Source organism: Rhinolophus hipposideros, assembly GCF_964194185.1.
Source record: "Rhinolophus hipposideros genome assembly, chromosome: 5".
Classification (NCBI taxonomy): domain Eukaryota; kingdom Metazoa; phylum Chordata; class Mammalia; order Chiroptera; family Rhinolophidae; genus Rhinolophus; species Rhinolophus hipposideros.
Window position 1 is genome coordinate 32,320,200 of NC_138051.1, and position 19,904 is coordinate 32,340,103.

The 19,904-nt window shown below is 40.0% G+C and overlaps 1 protein-coding gene across 6 annotated transcripts in view; it reads left to right on the forward strand.

The window, feature by feature from the left end:
- FMN1 (formin 1) overlaps positions 1–19,904 on the forward strand; it is a 437,062-nt gene that overhangs the window by 54,799 nt on the left and 362,359 nt on the right. The gene's annotated exons all lie outside the window — the stretch shown is intronic.

The window sequence follows — 19,904 nt, forward strand, 5'->3', positions numbered from 1 at the left end:
TAAAAATGTACTTGTTTGTTAATTAAGTAAATTGCGATAAAAATTCTGTTAAGTGTAATAATCTTAGTTGATAATTGAAATATAAATTGGTAATATCCCTGGACTTCCATTTGCTTATTGGTAAATGAATAAGTTAGAATAAACCTCTGAGGACAATACATCTTTGAGGATCTTTTACCTCTAAATATTTTGATTCTGTGATTTTCATAACAGAAGAGGCACAGAGACTTTGCTTATCTTGCAAAGTTAACTGATGCTTGAAGTGCAGCTTAACAAAGAAGGTTTTCTTCATTGTATTTTTTGAAAAGTGATCTATGACTCAAATGCTGTCTTGTCTTCCTGAAAGGTTCCTAGGAATCTCATTCATTAATACCCATATATGTGTTTTCTGTCCTTCACTTACTGGGTAAGACTGTGACTTATTGAAACTAAACCACGAGGTTTCTCTGTGCTTGATTGGGTGGATGTAAGGTTTGGAGGAGGCACCATGGAAGAACATGGGTAGTCATATATTTTCGAATCTGAATTCTGCTGCTATAGTCTAATACAAGTAAGAAAACCTCTCTTAGTCTCAGTTTTTTCTCTACATTGTGAACAGCAAACTGTGCTTCATTGGGTTCTTATAAAGAGTAAATAAGATGCCAAGCACAGTGCCAGGCACTCTGTAAGCAGTTGTGTCCTGAGGGTGTACCAAATGGAACTGCAGCTGCTCGTAAATTTTCTTTTTTTTTTAAATTTATTTATTGCGGTGACAATTGTTAACGAAATTACATAATTTCAGGTGTACAATTCTGTATTACATCATCTATAAATCCCATTGTGTGTTCACCACCCAGAGTAAGTTCTCCTTCCATCACCATATATTTGATCCCCCTTTCTCTCATCTCCCTCCCCCCACCCCCTTACCCTCTGGTAACCACTAAATTATTGTCTGTGTCTATGAGTTTTTGTTTCTCATTTGTTTGTCTTGTTCTTTTTGGTTTATATACCACATATCAGTGAAATCATAGGGTTCTCTGCTTTTTCTGTCTGACTTATTTCACTTAGCATTATACTCTCAAGATCCATCCATGTTGTCACAAATGCTCCTATATTATCTTTTCTTAACGCCGAATAGTATTCCATTGTGTATATATACCACAACTTCTTTATCCATTCGTCTTTCAAAGGACATTTTGGTTGTTTCCATGTCTTGGCCACCGTGAACAAAGCTGCAATGAACATTGGAGCACACGTGTCTTTATATATAAATGATTTCAAATTCTTTGGGTAGATACCCAGGAGAGGGATTGCTGGGTCATATGGTAATTTTATTTGTAATTTCTTGAGGAACCTCCACACTGCCCTCCATAGCGGTTGCACCAGTCTGCATTCCCACCAACAGTGTACCAGGGTTCCTTTTTCTCCACAGCCTCTCCAACACTTGTTGCTATTTGTCTTGTTGATGATAGCCATTCTGACTGGGGTGAGGTGATATCTCATTGTGGTTTTTATTTGCATTTCTCTGATGATTAGTGATGTTGAGCATTTTTTCATATGTCTATTTGCCATTTGTATATCCTCTTTGGAGAAATGTCTCTTCAGGTCCTCTGTCCATTTTTCAATTGGGTTGTTTGTTTTTTTGTTGTTGAGTTTCATGAGTTCCTTGTATATTTTGGATATTAGACCCTTATCGGAGGAACTGTTTGCAAAAATCTTCTCCCATTCAGTCGGTTGCCTCTTTATTTTGTCGATGGTTTCTTTTGCTGTGCAGAAACTTTTAAGTTTTATATAGTCACATTTGTTTATTTTAGCTTTTACTTCCATTGCCTTTGGAGTCAAATTCATAAAATGCTCTTTGAACCCAAGGTCCATAAGTTTAGTACCTATGTTTTCTTCTATGCAGTTTATTGTGTCAGGTCTTATGCTTAAGTCTTTGATCCATTTTGAATTAATTTTGGTACATGGTGACAGATAGCAGTCCAGTTTCATTCTTTTGCACGTGGCTATCCAATTTTCCCAGCACCATTTATTGAAGAGGCTGTCTTTCCTCCATTGTATGTTTTTAGCTTCTCTGTCAAAAATTATCTGTCCATATTTATGTGGTTTTATTTCTGGGTTCTCAATTCTATTCCATTGGTCTATGTGTCTGTTTTTCTTCCAATGCCATGCTGTTTTGATTATTGTAGCCCTGTAGTACAAGCTAAAGTCAGGCAGTGTGATACCTCCAGCACTGTTCTTTTTTCTTAAGATTGCTTTGGCTATTCGGGGTCTTTTGTGGTTCCAAACAAATCTGATGATTTTTTGTTCTATTTCTTTAAAAAATGCCATTGGGATTTCGATGGGTATTGCATTAAATCTGTATATTGCTTTGGGTAATATGGCCATTTTAACTATGTTGATTCTTCCAATCCATGAGCACGGAATGTCTTTCCATTTCTTTGTGTCATCTTCAATTTCTTTCAAAAATGTCTTATAGTTTTCAGCATATAAATCCTTCACATCCTTGGTTAAGTTTATTCCTAGGTATTTTATTCTTTTTGCTGCAATTGCAAAGGGAATTGTTTTTTGTATTTCTCTTTCTGAGATATCATTGTTAGTATATAGGAATGCAATGGACTTTTGTACGTTGATTTTGTAGCCAGCAACTTTACTGTATTCATTGATTGTTTCTAACAGCTTTTTGGTGGAGTCTTTAAGGTTTTCTATATATAGCATCATGTCATCTGCAAAGAGTGATATTTTAACTTCTTCATTCCCAATTTGGATGCCTTTTATTTCTTTCTCTTGCCTGATGGCTCTGGCAAGGACTTCCAACACTATGTTGAAAAGCAGAGGTGATAGGGGACAGCCCTGTCGTGTTCCTGAACGTAGAGCAAAGGGCTTCAGTTTTTCGCCATTAATTATGAGATGAGCTGAGGGCTTGTCATAGATGGCCTTTATTATGTTAAGGTATTTTCTTTTCGGTGCTGATATACACTTTTCCTAGTGACCTCACTGAAGCTTTAAGTACTTTGCTGGCACTATCCTGCAGTATGTGTTTTAATAAACTTACTTTTTGACTGTATATTCATAACAGTTGGTCATAATTTGATTTGAAGATAGGAGTGTGTGTTTCTGATTTTCACAAGTTTCTGTGCTTTCTCTTCCCCCCAATCTTCTCTATAGAAACAGCATAGCAAAAGGGTTGCTGGGTTTCTGTAAACGTGTTCAGGGGAAAAAACTGGCAGATTCCCTAGAAGCTGGAATCAGTGGATTGTGAATTTCTTTAGTAGAGGGTTATGCCCTTTTCATGCCTGCATTCCCAGCTGGCATAAATAGATCTGATAGTGAACATTTTATAGAACATATGGGGGGTGGAGAGCAGACCTCCTTTTGAATTCTGTTGATAAAGATTTGATACTTAAAAGGAACCTTCAATTTTATAACTTAAAGAATAGCCCCCGTGCTAGGTAATGGTATAATATATTAAAAGTCCTTATATAATTATTGTAAACAAGATTTTGATTCTTAGGGCAAGTGAAACCAGAATAAACAGTAGTTCTTATAGAATGCTGCTTTAACAAAGATTATTTCTAACCAAGTGTGTTATGTGTTATACCAGTACCAATGTATTTATAAAATGAATAATAAGAATATTAAAAAGTGTTGATAATAAAATAATTTTTCCCCGGCAGCACTGTTTACTGGTTCAACAAATAAGACTTTCCATTGCTGAAGCATTTCATTCCTGCCCACGAAAATTCTTATCTAAAATTAAGTTTTTGACCAATGCATTACTGCTGTTCAGAGTTGATTATTACAACTCGCAGTCATTTTTAAAACAAATGACTGCAAACAGTTTCTCCAGTGTATACAATTTATTTATCTCTGCTTGCATGTACCAGTGTGTCCTCTTATTGTCTATTATTCCTCCATTCAGCAGGAGAAGAAATTAAAAGAGTTTATTCATCATTAATCAATTGACTCCCAATTGACTAGCCCTTTTTTCCTCCCTTCCATAGGCATAGAATTCTAGAAAAGCCAACAATAGGTTCATAAAACAGTGAATGAAACATAGGGAATTAATATTTATTATAGTGTCCCCCAACTGTGCTAGGCTAATTACATGGAATTTCATTTAACCCTTAGGAGTCTGCTTTTCCCACTATCTCATGTTTGTGTGTGTGTGCAGGAAAAGAAATGAGATTTGCTGGAGAGGAGCTCTGGTACAGTATTGCTTTTGACTTCTGCATTTTTATCCTTTGAATTAAAAAAAAATGCTCAATTATATAAATGTCCTTTTATGACTGAGAAGGTCATTTTGCCAACATAAACCATTTTGATCATAGTCTAATCTGTCCAAATGACTTAAAATGCCATACATGCTTTTTAGATTTTAGGAATGAGAATTTATTCTCAAGAGGAATTTTATTTGCTGGCTCATTCTCATCACTTTCATACATCAGATCACATTTCATCCCCACACAGCTTGTTTTGTTTTTCCTTAGCTCACAGGCACCCCGGGAACACCCCCTGCCTACCTGGAATTGTGCTTGTTTGAGAGGCAGGCTCCTCCTGCTTGGTGTATGCTAGAGGACTTTTCTGTTGGGATTTGAGTAGCTTAGAGGTAGGTTTCAAGACAATAGCAGCTACAAAATAGTAGCTTTGGTTATTTAGAAACTAATCATTATCCTCATCAGATTGCAGGCATTTCATGGAATAAATGTTAACTTGTGTTGGGTCTTATAATTGTTTGGTTGAGTGTGTAAACTGACCCGTTTGACCAGGAATGGGGTCCCAGATCTGTGGTGGCTTACTGAGGAATCTGAGAAATTATTATTATTTTCTCTTAGGGAAATAGAGGGATCTATAAACTTTCAAGTGAGGAAGGTATTACTTTAGTGTAGAGGGCATGGGTTATTTTTAAATGGTCTAAAAATTTGGCACATACAATTTGCCAAAGATATGAAAATGTTTTTCTCAGATCTGAATTTAAGATTTAAGTCTTGATATTATTACACATAGCCCCATCTATGGAACATTCTTGCCAAAAAGCTGAATCCATAGGTAATCAGACACCCAGGGCTTAACTTCTAGTGTACAAGAAATATGGAAGCTACCATGTTTCCCCAAAAATAAGACCGGGTCTTATGTTACGTTGTGCTCCAAAGGACGCATTAGGGCTTATGTTCAGGGGATGTCATCCTGAAAAATCATGCTAGGACTTATTTTCCAGTTAGGCCTTATTTTCGGGGAAACATGATGAGCAAGCAAACAGAAGTCCATATGTGAGACTGTCCAGGGGTTCTTTTTCTTCTTTTTTTTTTTTGAGATTTAATTAGCATAGAATATTGTGTAACTCTAAGGTGTACAACATGTTGATTTGGCAGCATTTATATTGCATATGATTATATGTATATTGCAATATGATTATCACCATAACGGTAGCTATCACCTCTATCATGTCACACAATTATCATTTCCTTTTTGTGGTGAGAACAATTAAGATCTCGTCTCTTAGCAACTTGGAAATTTATGAGACAGTAAACAAAAGAGATAGGCTGGAGGGAAGAGGAGATTCTTTAGTCTGGCAAATATATAAAAGAAGCTTAAAGACGTAGCAACCCGATGTAATGTGTGAACTTTACAATATGATTGAAATAAACCATCAATAAAAAGACATTTCTGAGACAATCAAGAAAATTGGATATGGGCTAGATGCTTGATAGTGCCAAGGAATTACTGTTAAATGTGTTAGGTGCGATAATGGTATTGTCTGGAAGGCAGTGGTTCTCCTTCTATGGCCTCTGACTCGCGTCACGAACACCACTTGGGAATACGTTAGGAATGAAACTGCTCAGCTCCACCCCAAACCTAATAAATAAGAAACTGGGAGGTAGGGGCGAGGGCAAGAGAGATAGAGAAAATATCCATATTTTTAAAAAGTATGAGGGAGTGATATAAGATCTGGAAATGGTTTTACAGTACTTAAGTTAAAATAAAGGTAAGAATTCGATGAAGCAGGTATGGCAAAATCTTCATTGTTTTGTTGGGGCAATATGTGTATGTGGCTACATTACATGGTTCTCTCTATTTTGGTGTGTATTTGGAAATGTTCATTAGATCATTTTTTTGGAAATCTCACAACACACGTACAAAAGGAGAAGCCTTTTTAGAGAAAACAAACCAACATCAACTTGATTTTAAATTGTTTAAAACCTACCAGTTTGGCTACAGAAAACTGGGCTTAGTCTAGGCTTTGCCACTAACCACTTTGCTGGGTGGTCTTGGAAGTCAGTTTCCCAGGAACCTCATCATTTTTATCGGTGAGATGAGTTCCATACATGATTGTTGAGAAGGTTCCTTCAAGCCCACTGTTCTTGATTCTCTGTTCTTGAGCATTCAGGTGAGTTGTCAGGCTTCTTAGCAGCATTTCTCATGTCTGGAGTTTGAGCTGTGGGTAAGTATTCACTCTCTCTCCCATCTATTTCCCATTTGGAGGATAGGAACATTCTCTGGCATGACTGAAACCCAGGCACACCACCCTCTGTCAGAGTAGATAGGGTTTGAAATTTCATGAAGATCTCGGGGGACCTGAAATAGGAGGTGCCCTCCAGGTTCTGTCAGAGATGGCAGAGGCCCAGAGCAGACTTTGGGAACTGTGGCTCCTGGCATCTGCCTTCAGCCCTTTCTCTCGCCTCTACCACTGCTATGGCCGTCACCTCTTCGTACAGGGTGTCAACTCTGGGTGGGTTCAGGAGCCCTGCTTCAAAGAGGTCACACTTCAACAATCCTATTGATTAGAATAATACAAGTCATGTACCCTGTTTGCTAGACACCAATGGTATCCTCACTGCTGGGAGGAGTCAGGTTATCTAGTAAACCATGAAACTGCAGAATTGCTCAGTTCACTCAAGCCTCTGTGTGTCCACGTTGAAGGGTTAGACAGAGGAAGGCAGTATCTCCCTGGGGAAGGCTTTGGGGACTTGCCAGACTGGTCTTGAAAGGGACGGCAAAGGAGGAGATGATGGGAATACAGAAACCTGTGCACACGTTGCATTGGCAAGAAGGAGGGAAAATGAAACAGGAGGAAGCTTGTGGATAAGGAACAAGAGCTGCAGGATCCCGGGGCCAGGAGTTGGAGATGCACCCTCTCCCTCCTGCTCTTTAGATTACCTGATAGAATCTAATTCCCACAAGTGCAGGTGATCAGCGATAGTGTTCTCACAGACAGAGCAACTTCTGGAGGCCTTTTCCCAGTGTACGCATTTGCCTGTTTTCTCTTCTCATGTTCCTTCATTCCTTCCATTTTCCCACATGACTTGGGCCCTGCCTGTGCCTTCACAGACAGGTATGCCTGTGGACACCGGCTGAAAAATAGCAATAACAGCAACAACTGTTGTTTATTGAGCACTGATTGGACTTGATACGTATTACATTTAATTCAAATTACAATATATACAATTGCCATTATCCTTATCTTATGGATGAAGAACAGAAAGTCAGAGAAGTGAGGTAAGTTGCCCGGGTCACGGAGCTGGGAAGTGGCAGAACCTAGAGCCCAGCCTTTGTCTGACCCACTGCACCTGTTGTCCAACATCCCTCCGCCTCATTACTGTGCCTTCTTTCATTGGTAACGGGGCGTGGAGTTCAAACCGGGAACCAGAGCAGTAGGACAATCTGTTGAGCAGGCCACACGGTAGAGGATATTTGAAGAGGCTGTAATACCTGGAGCTCCCCTAATTTTCCTAAGGCCCGGAAGCATGGAAAGAAGTCATTCTCTAGTATGAGAAATGTGCGAGCATTTCACATAGCATGTTGAAAGGAAATGTATTGTCTATTTTTAGTAGGAAAGTTAATTTCTTGAGTGGAATATGAATGAAAATCAGAATCCTCCCCTGGGAGGAAATATGGATACAAGGACACTTCCTCTGGGTTATCGTTAAATATTGTCTCTTGGGCTCATCAGTCAGGGCCTTCCCTGACTCTTTGGGGGCTACCTGAGTTCCGAATCCGGTAGGTCTCTGTTTTCTTCTTAGAAGTATATAGCTTCCCTACTCCTTTAAGGTAGGCAGAGAGAAAGAAGATAGAATTTCAGAATCCTTGAAAACTCCTGCTCTGTAGTCAGCTAGAAGAGGCTTCTCCGCTAGAAGAGGCTAGTAGAAGTGGCTCAGCTGTAGAGTGGTGGCCATTGTGAAGTGTCTCACTGCAATAAGCAACAGGGAAGGCAAGGGTACAGTCGGCTGAAGAACTCCACGGCTAGGAACTACAACTGCAGTATACCTGTGGATATACACTGTTTCTTGTGTACAACTTTCACATACATTATCATCAGATAGATCCTCACAGAAATCCCCATGAGTTGGGTGGGTATATTTCTATCTGCTTTTTTTTTTTTAATGCTTTATCTGGTTTATGTCCTACCTTGTTCCAGAAAAGATTTAAAAGACTTGCATTCAATATAGAAGATAAAATACGTTTAAAACAGGTGATAAGAGAGAGAAAACATTTTTTTTTTTTTTTTTTTTGGATAGGGTTAGATGGACTTTCCTAAACTTTGGATCCAAAACACTCTGGAGTCCTTAACACAACTCTTACTCCATTTTCCAGATGAAATAACTACAACACCTACAGGGTGGAGTGAAAGAGAGCAAGTCTCTTCATTGTTCATCAATGAAATCACTTGCTTAGACACTTTCATCCTAAAATATCATGGCATAAAATTGGGAAGCAGCAGTTTAAAAACTATTCCATAGACATAAGGAATGGGTACTTATTTTCGATTCCTATTTGAAATTGTTCCCAAACACTTCCATCTCTTTATGCTTATGCTTCTGCCATCATCTATGTGGGCGTGCAGTATACACGCATAAAAGGTGTGTTTGTCATAATCTCCCAAGAGATTTAAACTTCTTCAAGACCATGCACTTTATGTGTGATTCCTAACAGTCCTATCCCAGAAGCAGGGAATGCCATCTCCATTTGAATAAGGAGAAAACTAAGACTCAGAGAGGGTGACTTCCTCAGTAAATAGCAGAGGGAGGAATCAATGTGAATCACCTGTCCTCCCATTTCCCCACATTGCTAAGTGCCCTGTGGCCCTGGAACATTCTCTGTGAACTGTAACAGTGCAGCTCTGTCACTGTGATTATTTGTGTTTATGTATGCGAGGCACTCCAAAATCATTCATTCTTTCAATGATATTTATTGAATACCTATCATGTATTCATCAGTACTCTAGGTATAGTGGACAAAATAGACTGAAAAAAGCCACCAATACCTGTCCTCATAGAGCTCATATCCATTCTAGGGGAGCGAGGACCAAAATATAATCAATCAGTTCTATACTGTGTTCGCTAGGCATACGTGTGATGAGAGGAAATAAGGCAGAAAACAGTGCCTAAGTCTGTTCCATGGTTTTATCGTCTATAGAATAGACTATAGGAAGCTCAATATTGGTGTATAATGCACAATGATTATTCTATCCACTTTTAAGTAATATATTTTAAGAATATCGTATCACCTTAGGGAAGTAACCTAGCTGATTCCAGTAGTTCCATGGAGAGAGTCACTTCTTACCACAGGCCTCGCCAGCTAATCTTCTGGTTTCTCTTGCTTCAGTCCTGCCAAGAGGCCTCCTTTTTCCTCAGGGGATTGCTTTCTCATATTTCAGAAGGACAGTGCATACTTGTGTCAGGTGTGAAAGGGATCTTTCCCACTTGGTGTCAACGAGAAGAAGGACCATGGAAGGCCAGCTGACAGAGCAGACATTCTCCTCTCTAACTGGGTTACTCTGTGCTCTGGTTTATCTTATTGTGATATCTTCCTATTGTTGTTCAGTGTGCACCAACATTTAAAATCAACATTCTCTTTATTTTCAGGGACACATCTTTACAAAAGGAGACTTAAGAGAGGGGTGAGATTGTAAAGACTCTCAAAACTTTACACTGGCCATTTGAAAAAAAAATATGTAGAAAGATTTCTGGAACAAGGTCCTCAGAAAGTTGTATATTTAATGTCTAATGTGCTTATTGGTCTTGGTGTATGCAGGTTAAGAGAGCACATCATCTGAATTTTAACACTTTAAGAAAAATTGGGAGCGTGGGGGCGGCTGGATGGCTCAGTTGGTTAGAGCGCGAGCTCTGAACAACAGGGTTGCCTGTTCGATTCCCACATGGGCCAGTGAGCTGTGCCCTCCACAGTTAGATTGGAAAAACAACAACTTGACATCCTGGAAAAACACACTGTTCCCCAATATTCCCCAATTAATAAAAAGCAAAAAGAAAAATTCAGGGGGCAAGAAAGAGGGGAACATTTAAAATCATTTAAAAGAAGAAACTTGTTAAACAGAATATTTAATTTTAGCTGCAAAACATTGCAACTCGATTGTATTTGCTTTATTTTTAAGTTTTTAAAGACAAGGTGAGGTAGCTGAATGTCAGAGAGGTTCAGCAGCTCTGCCAGGGACATAGTTTTCTTTTTCCTTTCTTTGTCCTTCCACTTGACCTTGTGGCTGGCAGTCCAATAGTTGATTATGAAGCTGTTGTAATTGAGTACTGGTTCCCTTTGTGTCCTTAGCCCATCCGGACTCCTGGATAGCAGCAGCCAGGTGCTAGGTGGGGTATTGATGCAGCTAGAGAACTTGTTTTGAAACTGCTATTGCCTGGCAAGCGCACTCTTTTTATTTAGATTGCTGTTTATTGGGTAGTTTGAGGGAAGGTGAGCTGGAACTGTTAGCTCAGTGACCCATCCCCACTGCTTCCAGAGCCATCCTGGGGCCACTAGAAAAGAACTTTGCTATTGCTTTTTGTTTCTTCTTTTCAACTTTCTGTCAATGCCTAGAACCCAATTTAAAATAGGTGGAATGAATGATCTAATCTGGTAAATTATTAGGTCTACTCATTTTTTAAATAAATAACAAATATTTATAAATAAACAAAAATAAGCATATATACTTTTAGTATTACCAGGCTATCTTTCTAGAGCATGTAATCTGATTAAAAATAGAATATACATGTAGGTTAGATCATCTGATCATGCCTAAGACAACCTATGGTGAGGTAACGGTTAAAATGTCATGAAGATAGGGACTATCTCTTAAGGAATCTCTGAATCCCTGATGTAGACCTGGTGAGAGTATTATGATCCTGTATGTCATCAACGTCATTGTTTTGTTTTGTTTTGTTTTTTAATTTTTCAATTACAGTTGACATTAAATATTATATCAGTTTCAGGTTTAGGTCTACTGACTATTTCATAGAAAGCAGTGGTTTCCTGGCTGTTTTGTAGTGTGACTTACAAAAGCTTTGTGGCTTGATGGTGGAGCCTCAGGCAGCAATGTCTTGTTCACTATCCAGGTTAGAAATACCTGTACATACATGTGGTCTTTGAACTCCAAGCAAATAATTTGATGAATGCACTCTTAGTGGTATTATTACAAACAAGTGGAAAGGTTAATAGCTCCCTACTTTTTCCCAAAGAAGTATGAACATACACCTGTGGCTTTAGGATCCTGTGAACAAAACATCAATACTCATCGGTATCGTTATTCATAATTGTAGAAACTTAGGGATTGAGAAGGTACAATCTTTCTACTAAAAAGATCATCTAGCTTCACCCTTATTCCTAACACAGAGTTCTAGAGTTCCTAAGGTCAAGGAGCTAGTTGGTACCGGAGCCAGGATTAGGACAAGGTCTCCAGTATTCCAGTTAATGCACTTCCTCTACTAGGCTATGATCCTGTTTGCACTTCCGCCCACTTGTTTACAATTGTAGACCTCATGGGCTCCTGCTGTGAGAGGCCCATTATAGAGATCATCTGGTCTCTTTCACTTCACGCATGAGGACAAAGAATCCCAGAGACATTGACTGTCTTGCCCAGCCTCTCAGAGGTTGTAGGTGCTAGAAGTGGGATGACAGAACGGGTTCTCTGACTCCCAGCCCAGTGCTCTTTCAAAGGACAGCCTGCTTCTTCATCCATGGCTGTGCCCTGGAGAGTGTTGTCACTCAGAACCTCAAGACTCCCGGGCACTCAGTTGCATAGTCCTCTCTTCTTGTTAGCCGAGCTGCTGAAGGACACATAGCTCCACGTGATGGTGGCATGGGAGGTTCAATGGGAGGCAGAGAGATGCAGTGCTCAGCCTCCAATTCTCTCTATGTGTCTGTTGATTCATGGCACGTCTCTAGGTCGCAGTTTTCTCCCGTACAAAGTGAGGCCAGTGACTTAGATGTTCCCTTCTGTTGGAGAATTCTGTGTGGTCTTTGCCCAGACAGATATGTTTCTTTGTGTTTTGTCCAGTAGAGGGGGGTGTGTGCTCACAGACCGACCTCCCCCAGGACTCCTCCTCTTCCAAATTGGATTATTGTGGAGACACCTAGAGGGTGTGGTGAAAGAGATGCAAGTCTGGGCAAGACAACACGTGGGAGGAGCTGGAGACAGTGGTGGAATAGTCCAAGTGGCGGTGCTGCTTGGAATTCGCAGAGGAAATTAAAGGTATTCCTGGGAAGCAGATCACCAGGGTCCCAGAAATTATTTTTAGGTGAATGCCTCACCAAAAAGAATGACAGGCTGAGAAGCTACAAGTTTGGATGTTTCTGTTGCAATTTTACCCTCTGCTCTTAGGAGTACTGAGTGTCCTGGGTGTAACACACGCATAGTGTCATGCCAGTCCTTGCCTGGGGTTTCTTTTCCAAATGACATAATGTGAGCTACATTAGGAAGAAATGTCAAGTCTCCTTTTGGCACCAGTTGCACAAAGGTGACTTCTTCACACCTGAAATCTATATGCTGAGGTCTAGGAAATATAAGCCGATTCTTTCTTTAGTTAAAGTCATAGACCATAGTGGATTAAGATAGAGTTCCAAGTGGGGGATGGGGGGATAAAATAAAATGCTCATTTCTCCTGTACAGAGTATGGAAGAGCAAAAAGGAGAAGTACTGATACAGTCCCCTCTGAAGAAGATGAGGCTGTAGAAGTTGTTTTATTGGAAACATTCAGCTGCTCATAATTTGGACTATCAGAATGAAGACAAGCATTTATAGTCAGGAGAGAGGGAGAGGAAGAAAGGGAAGGAGGTACAAGTTGGGGAGTCAGAGTTAGTGCTTGGGATGAAGAAGGAAGAAAAAGAAATTTTTGGCTTTCTTTTTCTCACCCAGTGATGGAAAGCATTATTTGAGGTTCCTTGATTACTTGGTCTGAATGATTGCTTTAGGTGGCATAGGCCGTTTCAGGGCACTTCCTAGGACCTGGATATGCTTAGCTCTGTTTTACTTCTTGTAGAGTGGTGTTAATGCAGCTAGAGAACTTGTTTTGAAACTGCTATTGCCTGGCAAGCGCACTCTTTTTATTTAGATTGTTGTTTATTGGGTAGTTTGAGGGAAGGTGAGCTGGAACTGTTAGCTCAGTGACCCATCCCCACTGCTTCCAGAACCATCCTGGGGCCACTAGAAAAGAACTTTGCTATTGCTTTTTGTTTCTTCTTTTCAAATTTCTGTTAATGCCTAGAACCCAATTTAAAATAGGTGGAATTAATGATCTAATCTGGTAAATTATTAGGTCTACTCATTTTTGTTGACCTGGATATTCCTATCTCTGTTTTACTTCTTGTAGAGAAGTAAAGGCTTTGGGAAAATCTTGATAACATGTTACATCTGATCAGTATCTTCCTCCTGGGCTTGTCTCAGACCTATTTAAATGATATTTAGTGGCTGATAGAAGAATTTCTGTCACTTGAGGCTGGATTACCCCAGAGAGCATTTACCTAGTAAGTATTAACTGCCTTTTTTCCTACTTTCCCATTGGCTTTCCCTCTTGGCCACTCAGAGAGTTGCTTTGAGGAGATGGCCTACAATGACTGTGTGTGTTTATCATTATAGAAAACTTTGAAACACAGAAATTATTTCAAAAAGTAATAAACAGTCCAGTCCTTACAAGTCTGAAATAACCCCTCAATATTTGGAAGTTTTAAAACTGCATATCTATATTAACCAAATTTTAATTGCTTTGTATTATATCACAGAATTCTCCTATGACATTAAATTTTCTTCAAATTAGTTTCAATATTTGCATATATTCCATTGAATAAATTAACCATGATATTTTAAACTACTCCCTTCTTGTTGCATTCTTAAGTTGTGTCAGTCTTTGCTATCAGAAACTAGTACAGTGCACAACTTTTCATCTAAAGTTTTGTTTACATTTCTAAAGTTTCATAAAACCAATTTTTAGACTTAAGCATTTGCAAAAACATACATATATATATGTATATATGTATATATATGTATATATACATATATACATATATATACATATGTATTTAGTTTCTGAAGTAGAAACACAATGCTAGCAGAGCAAGAGTTGGCACAAGAGGAATGTTCTCTGCATTTGGGGGAATTGGGATCAAGAATAGAAAGAAATTTGGTGAATGGACATAGGAGGCTTTTCCAGGTACATGGGAGAAATCTTTTTAGATCTCAGCCTAGACACCACTTCCTTTCCTGGACATTCTCTGTCGTATACATGCCCAGTTTCAGATCGCACGGTCTTCTCATGTGTACTTGCACTTCTGTAGCATTTGCCAGGCCATATTCTAATTGTCTGGTTGCTTCTCAGTGGCTCTTACAAGACCCTGTCTTATTTACTGTAACATGCATGGAACTCAATGCAATGTATGGCACATCTTAGGTAGTCGTGTTAGTTTGCTCAGGCGGCCATAACAAAATACCACAGGCTGGGTGGCATAAACAACAGACATTTATTTCCTCACAGTCTGGAGGCTGGGAGTCCGAGAGCAAGGTGCCAGCAGGGTTGGCTTCCTCTGAGGCCTCTCTTCTTGGCTTGCAGATGGCTGCCCTCTTGTTGCTCTTCACATGGTCATCCCTCTATGTACCTGGAGGCCCCCGGTTTATCTGAATGCATTCTTACAAGAACACCGGTCAGATTGGATGCAGGCCCACCCTAATGGCATCATTTAAACATAATCACCCCTTTAAAGATCCTGTTACCAAATACAGTCCCATTTGGAGTTACCAGGGGTTAGGGATTCAACATATGAATTTTGGGGGCACATAGTTCAGTCCATTAAATGGCTCCCTATATATGTTCTTACTGTGAAATATTTGACGTGCTTGTAGATGAATAAGAAGATAATATTTACATTCCAGGATCCTACCTTCTAGATGTTGGCCAACTCCTTTCTGGCCAGAGGTGTGAACAACGGAGGCAGTCTGGTATCTTGCAAAATGTGCCAGACTTAGAGTTAGAGCCCTCAGTCCGTATGTATCCTGGCTCTGCCAGTTCCTAACCATGTGAGTTAACCACCCCCAGCGTCAATCTCCTCATCTGTAAAAGTGGGATAATAACACCTACTGCAGTAGACGGTTGTTGAGAGTAGATGACATCATGCATGTGGGGGTGTCTAGCTTAATGTGTGCCATTAAGTAGACATCAGAAAATGCCAGTTTACCGTCAGCCGACAGGTATGTTAGAAATAAGAAGTATTTGAACTTAGTGATAAGGGAGGGCTTAGGTACTGGCAAAACTCTAAAAGTTACCACATTTTAAACAGTGTTTTAGCAATCTTACCATTATTATTTATACATACTGCTACCCTAGCCTCATATTTATTTCAGCTCGGTTAGGATTGATGGTTTCCCAATCTCTTTTTTCATTTGAAAAATAAATATGATGTATGAAATAAATTATATAAAAGCACCTTATAGCCTACAGTTTCTAGATTCCACTGAGTGATTTCATTCTGGCCCCCAACTTCTGGCAGTTAATCACATTATGCTGTTACCTGATTGTTGTTTTCACTGAGAGTTGTGTTACTTGAGCTTTAAAATATTTTTTATATAAAATATCATGCTGCCTCTGTGTGATGGACTGTGATAACTTCTGTGAGGCATTTTATAAAAGAACCTTGAAATGTCTTAGGAACGTAAATTCTCGTTTTAGGTGTGGAAAGAGTATTTTCACTGATGAACAAATTGCAGGCTATCGGAGCACAGAGAGAGGCTGGTAAATCTTTTAGGATCCTTCAAGTATTAGTCCAGAATTGGAGCCATCATTTCTGGTCTTGTCTAAGCAACTGGCATGACCAAATTTTCAGCTGATCAGCTTTTGAACACCTCTTTCTGAGGATGTTAGAAATGATGGCCTCTGGTTCTTCACAAATCTGATTTTTACTGTCTTTTCCAGGGCAAGTTGCTTGCTTTTTCTGTTTCTCCATCCTACTTCTGTTAGGCTTCTCTCCTGCTCCCATCACCATGGGGTCTCCTCTTCCTTCCTCCTGCCTTATTCCTGGTTTCTATCTCAACAAGCCTACAGCCTGCATCTCACATCTCTTGCATTGCCCTATTCTTCCTGTCTCCTGACCTGCCTTCATGTCTGGGCATTCTGCCATTTTTTGTCTCTTGTTCATTTGTATTCATTCTTGTTTATTTCCTCTCTCTCTCTCTCTCTTTCTCTCTCTTCCCCCACCCCCCGCCCTTTCCCTCTCTCCCTCCCTTCCCTCTATTGTAGCTGTGTCTTCCCCTTCTCTCTCCAAATCCCCCTCTAGCATGAACAGAGGTATGACATCCTTCAGAGGTACACTGTTTTATCCTGTTACCCTTCAGGGAGACCTAGGGGTAGGGTCTTGGATTTGTTGCACCTACTTCTCCACAGGCACTGCGAGTAGCTACAGCTTCATCCTTATAAACAGCACTCCAGTAAAAGCTTCCTGCAATCATCTCCTGGGCTCAGCATAGCCTACACCTGATAGGGGAAGGGGGTCACAGCCCCAAGGGGAGCTTGATCACGTGAATGAGAAGGAAGCGTTGGATGGAATGGAGCTGGGTTTGATTTGAAAACATTTTCATTTCAGCTTTTATCCTGGTTGAGTAGCTTTAGGACACTGCAGATTTGGCTTCTATGTTAAAAGGTCCAACCGTTGTTTTAAAAAGCTTTATTAAGTTTAATAAAGACAGTTATACTTGGTTTTCATTCAGTAAGAGTGATCTGTTTTTATCATTTTGTTTACAGTTAGATCTGGATTCATTTAATAACTCAACGTACGAGTTATTCTGGTCCATCCTTTGAAATTGTGGTCACGTGATGGTCCATGTAAGGACAGCATAGAGTTGGTTAGAGGGTCCCAGGGTCCAGGTGGAACCCAGAGGAGCATTAACCGTGCCATTACTGAAAACTGATGGACATCTGGGGTGGGGTAAGGATGATCCAACCAACCATTTGATTCATTCGGATCAGAGTCCCAGCCAGAGGCAAATAGGTCCAGCCTGACGTCCTCTCTGTCTGAGGGAATGTAAGATGTGACATCTCCTCTTTGCTCCCTGTGGTCTTCCCACTCAACTCCTAAGGCTCAGCATGTCTGTTTCCACATATATTGTGCAGTTTTCTCTGACTCCCACATGTACCTCTGCAGTCAACCAGCCATGGGTTTTTTGTTTTGTTTTTTTTGTTTGGTTGGTTGGTTTTTTGGTCAGAAAAACCACTGCCTTTAATCAAGATGAAGCATTCATCACACTTTGCAGTTACACAGCCACAGTTTTTACTTCAATCTTCCTTTCCAGAGTTTTGGAGCCAGAGGACTCACCAGGATAATGGGTCTAGAAAAGTTGTGTTTCGTGGCCCTGGAAACTGGCCCTTATAATCACTGGTCTTCCCCTCTTTGCCTGGTTTCCCCTCCAGCCTGCCTGCAGCCTATATCTCTGCTTCATTGCCTTTCTTCCCATCTGCTGAAGTGCCTCCATTCTGGGCATGCTGCCAGGATTTGCAGCTCTCGCTTTTCAGCCCATTTCTTGCCACTTCCCTTTCTCTGGAGTACTTCAGAATGAGCAGAAGCTTAAGAACCCTCGGCTAAGCCTGTGGGAATTTTTCAGTGAGTCTTGGAGGTTGATAGATGATAACATTGAATATAATTAATATAAATACTCAGTGAACAATAAGAATAGATGCAGAGTTGGCCTATCTTGAGAAAATATTGGACATTCTGGGCATTGGCTCTCCATCACCTGTACCACCTTCCTTTCTAGCTTTATCACACTCTGCTTCCCTGCACAAACTCTGTGCCTCAAGGCTCCACATTATCTGCAAATATTCCTTGCTGCTCTGTCAGACTGGCTACCCACAGGACCCTTATACCTCCTCTTGTCCAACTCTTGCCCATCTGTGAGGCTGAAGCCCCCATCCTGCCTCCTTCCCCATGTTACTTCCTTGGTCACTCTGCCCATCTCATCCTCCTCTGAATCTAGAACTCTGTGTCTCTTCACAAGATGCTTAATAACAACTGTGTCTCTAATGAGGATGAGCCCTCTGTGACCAGAGATAAACTCCCTTTACGCAGCAGCTGTGGCAGCTGTAGCTGCAAAAGCGTAACATTTACACAGTGCTTTATCATTTGCAAAGACCTTTCATCTACATGATCTCATCTGGTTTTCAGAACTGCACTGGGAGGTTGGTAACCAACCTAATATTATCATTATCTCACATATAGATTTTTAGAGGCCATTGTCCCAGCTTAGTGACTTACTGCAAAGGAGAGCCTTGAACCATGAATTCTTAAAAAGAGATTTTTTTTTTTAGAAAGAAATTTGGCATTTCTTCAATGGGCTGTAAAAAACCAATCAATCCTACTTAGGAAGTTAAACATTTAGGCATTTAACTATAAAGAAACATTTCCCTGATAAACTCACATGAAGAGAAGAAAGCTTCAGTCACTAAAACTGTGGGAGCTATTAGGAAAATTTAACCGTACGAAGTTGGCCGTTTAACGAACCCTATTCTTCTTTTTAACTATAATTTAGATATCCAAATTCAAGAAGTATTTGTTTAAACACCAAATGTTACTAATCTGCAAACCTCATTAGATATTTTCTTTAAATAATTGTTTACATGTATTGTTCTAGTGTCTTGACATTTACTATCCAGGAATCGTCTAATTTTCTTCATGTAGAACTAATTCTCAGGACTGGATTTTTAAAAAAAAAAATAACTTTCCTATGATAATCACCAACAATTACTGACAGCTTACTGTGTGTAAGATGCTTTCTATGTATTATTATATTATCTCTACACCCTTCAAGAACCTTTGAGAAAGGCTGTATATCACCTCCATGTTATAGGTGACAAAAATCAGGGTTGGAGAGGTTAACTTTCTTAACCTGAGTGGCCCCAGCTAGTGAGTGTTGTATCAGGCCTCCAAAATCTGCATTCCACTCTATCCTGGGGCCTCCCTGGACACAATCTTGTTGTACAACATCATGCTACTTTAGAAAGAGGGGTGACACAGACAAACTGAATCCTTTAAATTATCTCAAAAGTCTGTGATAGGGTAGAAATGGGCTTGCGAAGCTTTTGCTATGTGCCTAGGGTATAATCGCATTAAATTGCTTCTGAGGTCAGTAGATGAGAGGGGCACGCAGTGACTCTAACGTCTGTCCTTGTGACAAGCAAGACTCCATGATTTCTTTCTCCTCCAAAAAAAAAAAAAAAAAGTTCTAAGAAATAAAAATTCAGCCCATTTCCCCCTGTCTCGTATTGAATTGTTCTGTTTCCCTTTTGTCTGGTAATAGTGCCCCACTTTTCCTACAAGGAGTCTCTTTCCTATGAGAGCCTCTTACTTTCTCACTTTCTGTTGTAAAGATGGGACTGCTCTCCTGGATCTAGAGGTGGTCATGTGACCCAGGACCGGGCAAAGGGAATTCACGTGACCTGGCTACTGTGATCAGCGCAGCGATCGGCACATTTTCCAAGTTATTCTGTGGAGAGTGGTCCCTGGGCCTTTTGCTAGAACAACTGGGATACTTTCTTAGTAACTAAGGTTACTAAGCTAACAGGTATAATTGTGAAGCTATAGCAGCTTTCGTGACTCCACATGAGAAAGCTGAACCAAAAGATACAGTGAGATTCCTTAAATCATTTGAACACCTAGTTTGAGCCATA